The sequence below is a fragment of the Bidens hawaiensis genome, unplaced genomic scaffold (assembly GCF_021521415.1).
Source record: "Bidens hawaiensis isolate Kalapana, Puna unplaced genomic scaffold, B.hawaiensis_p1.1 tig00003698_1, whole genome shotgun sequence".
In the NCBI taxonomy this organism is placed as follows: Eukaryota; Viridiplantae; Streptophyta; class Magnoliopsida; order Asterales; family Asteraceae; genus Bidens; species Bidens hawaiensis.
The window spans coordinates 905,986-910,232 of NW_027491212.1; positions in this window are offsets into that span (position 1 = coordinate 905,986).

The following is a 4,247-nucleotide window of genomic DNA, read 5'->3' on the forward strand; positions in this document are numbered from 1 at the left end:
CTGAAAAGTGGGCATTCAATGGGAAATATCCCGATCAGGCCGTTACCATTGGCCCGACAATTGTTGATCCAACACGCACCTTACTCAAGCGCTTACTGCAGCGAAACGCAGACATCTTCGCGTGGACACCAGCCGACATGACTGGTGTACCCCGGAGTAAGGCAGAGCATAAGCTCAAATGCGATCCGGCTGTTACGCCGATCGTACAAAAGCGCAGAGTAATGGGGCCCGAGCAAACCAACGCGTGCAGAACCCAAGTCAAGGAACTCCTTGACGCGGGCATCGTGCGCGTTAGCAAATATCAAACATGGGTTGCAAATCCCGTAATGGTACCGAAGAATAACAAACAATGGCGCATGTGCATAGATTTCAAAGATTTGAATAAAGCATGCCCCAAAGATTGTTATCCGTTGCCAGAAATTGATCTCAAGGTGGATTCGGTGGCACCATTTCGCCTTAAATGCTTCTTGGATGCGTATAAGGGGTACCATCAAATCCACATGGCTGTAGATGACCAGGACAAAACCGCCTTTCGGACGCCCGATGGCACATTTTGTTATAAAATGATGCCATTCGGACTTAAGAACGCGGGGTCCACGTACCAACGACTAATGGACAAAGAGTTTCACGCCCAAATTGGGAGAAACTTGGAAGTCTATATGGATGATTTGGTCATCAAAAGCCCCGAGCCAGAGGCGATGTTGAAAGACATTGACGAAACTTTCAACACGCTCAGAAAGATAAACATGAAGCTCAACCCGAGCAAGTGTTCATTTGGGGTGGAAGAAGGGAAGTTCTTGGGAGTCATTATTACTAAAGATGGCTTCAGAGCGAACCCTGAAAAGGTCGAAGCCATTGTCAAAATGGAATCACCTACCACCATAAAACAGGCTCAAACACTGAATGGACGACTAGTCGCGCTTAACCGCTTTTTGGCAAACCATGCGGATAGGTCGTTCCCTTTTGTGTCAACGCTAAGAAATTGTTTAAAGAAAACGCACTTCCGCTGGACACCAGAAGCGGAAGCAGCTTTTCAGGAGATTCGATCACGCCTGATCGAACTCCCAACACTCACAGCACCACAAGCGGGGGAGGAGTTAATCCTATACCTCTCCGCAACAGATAGAGCAACCGGGGCAGTCCTGCTTGTAGAACGAAAAGGCATCCAGATGCCAATCTATTATGTTAGCCGCGTGCTGGCAGACGCGGAAACCCGGTACTCTACCCTGGAAAAACTAGTCTTGGCACTTATACACGCTTCACGCAGGTTGAGACGATATTTCCAGGGTCACCCAATCACTATTCTCACCAACTTCAAACTCTCAAATGTTCTAGGCAAACCCGAGTTATCGGGACGTCTAGCCAAATGGGCAATTGAATTGGGAGAATATGCGATTCAATACAAGCCGAGACCAGCCATTAAAGGCCAGGTCCTGGCTGATTTTATTGCAGAAGTCCCCGCTTCACGGGAGAAAGAGTGTCAGGAGGAGGTTCAACCCTCCCCAGCACACGAAATCAATGAGGTCTGGCGACTCTACACTGATGGAGCAGCTAGTAACGAGGGTTCAGGCGCAGGGTTAAAATTAACAAATCCAGCAGGCCAGGAATATACTTATGCTATTCGGCTGGATTTTCCAAGTACGAATAACGAAGCTGAATATGAAGCATTCCTGGCCGGATTGAGGATTGCGCGTAAAATGGGTGTAAAAAATTTGGAAGCCCATGTAGATTCCATGCTAGTGGCAAACCAAATAAACGGGACGTACACGGCTGTGAACGACACAATGGCCCTGTACCTTGCCCAGGCCAAAGCCATCATGCGCGATTTTAATGATTGTAAAGTGATACACGTCAAGTGCAGCGAAAACAAATCTGCGGATGCGTTAAGCAAGCTTGCATCACTGGCCTTCACCCACTTGGGAAAGGACATCCGCGTTGAACTCCTCGAAACACCATCAGTCCCGCACAAGGAAATTTGTGTCATCCAAACCGGTACAGAAACATGGATGACCCCAATAATAAAATACCTTGAAGCAGGAACGTTACCAGAGTCAAAGTCACAGGCAAGAAAACTACGCTGTAAAGCACTGAATTATCAGCTGGTCAATGACACCCTTTACAGACGTAACTTTCTTGGCCCATTGTTAAGATGCGTGGACAACCAAGATGCTGACTACCTCCTAAGGGAGGTTCACGAAGGCATCTGTGGAGTACACGCAGGCCCCCGCGCTGTGGTAGCCAAGCTAAACAACGCGGGATACTTCTGGCCGGGGATGCATATGGACGCGTTGGCATACATCAGAAAATGCAGATCTTGCCAGCTTTACGCACCCAACACGCATCGCCCGAAAAATGAACTTGTTCCTGTCACTTCCTCGTGGCCATTTCAGAAGTGGGCCATTGACGTGACAGGCCCATTTCCTACAGCAGCTGGGAATGTTCAGTTCCTAGTGGTAGCCATTGACTACTTCACCAAATGGATAGAAGCGAAACCTTTAGCCCAAACAACCGCAAAGCATATCAAAAAATTCATTTGGGAATTTATTATTTGTCGTTTTGGACTTCCACAGAATTTGGTAAGCGATAATGGCACCAACTTTGCTGACAAGAAGCTACAGCAGTGGCTGAAAGAACTTCAAATCACCCACACCTTTACCTCAGTGGCACACCCGCAAGGTAACGGTGAGGTGGAAAGAGCAAATAAGAGCATCGTCGAAGGCATAAAGAGAAGACTCTTGGAACATAGATCCGGTTGGGTGGACGAGCTTCCACACGTCCTTTGGGCAAACAGAACGCTGAAGAAGACCAGTACGGGAGAAACCCCGTTCAGTCTCACTTATGGCACTGAAGCCATGATCCCAGTCGAAATCGGTTTACCCTCACCAAGGGTCTTAATCCAACCAGAAGACAATGATGCGGAAAGACGGTTAGACCTTATGCTAACCGAAGAGCGCAGAGACTTAGCCGCCGTGCGTGAAGAAAACTACAAACGACAAATGCAAAAATACTACAACACGCGGGTAAAACTCTGCAATTTCAATGAAGGAGACTACATACTGCGTAACAACGAGGCTTCGAACCAACAACGCCCAGGAAAGTTGGCCCCGATTTGGGAAGGGCCATACGTTATCAAAGAAGTTCTGGGAAAGGGCGCATACCGGCTCGAAAGGCTCGATGGCACTCCCATCCCTAGAACATGGAATGGAGCTCAATTACGCAAATGTTATATGTAGATCAATTCCAACTTGTAAAGAAAAGGCCTAGAGCCACTTCTAATGGAAATGATTCTCCTTTCATGATGTATTGATAGCTTGTAACCTATGAACTTCCCTTACGGGAAGAAGTAGTTGCGTGTGGAAGGCGGCAATACCCGCATAAACACAACGCCAAAATGTTAAAAAGTTCTAAGGAAAACCTACACGCAGGTCAGATGTAGGTAAAGTTTAGCCATCCGTGTAAGTGCAAGTGACGGTCTTACCCGCACAATCACAAACAAGGAAGCCAAACTTAACTTACCATCTACCAAGTTAAAAGGTTAACTTATGAACACTTAAAAAAGGATAAGAAAAACCTACACGCGGTCAGATGAAGGCAAAAGTTCAGCCATCCTACCAAGTGCAAGTGACGGTTATACCCGCACAATCACGAAGGAGGAAGCAAAACTCTAACCCATCATCAACCACGTTCACAGGTTAACTTATTCTAAACACTTGGAAAATTGCTAATTTAAACTAAGTATGCAAGTCATAAGTTTATAAAGCAAAGAATCCAATGAAAGGAATAACAATTGTATATTTCAATGATATATTACAACAGTGGCCGGGTAACTACCCGCCTAAAAGAAATCTATACAAAGCTAAGTCTATCCTAGCAGTGGGAAGGGATCTTCAGGATCAGGCTTCAGGACCACCTCCGCTTGGACCAGCACCGTCAGAGCGCGGCTGTCCAAGGAAAGTCTTAAGGATGTTTAGCCCATCATCAGCAGCAGCAGCTTCATTCACCTTCTCCACCACCGGATGCGGGAAGGCAGCGTACTGGTTCACTGCTTGGTCATAAGCAGCTGCAGTGTTAACATTGAATAAAGGGAAGTTGGAGGGCGGAAAGCCTCTCTCAGCAAACCCTAGACCAAGCAGGAAGCCAGTCTTCTCCCCATCCTCATGAGAAGCGTTGAGGGCTGCGCTCATTGCATCGTCGTAAGAGGTCTCTGAAAGGACCCGACGCACAACCTACAAAAGAATACAAGTTAG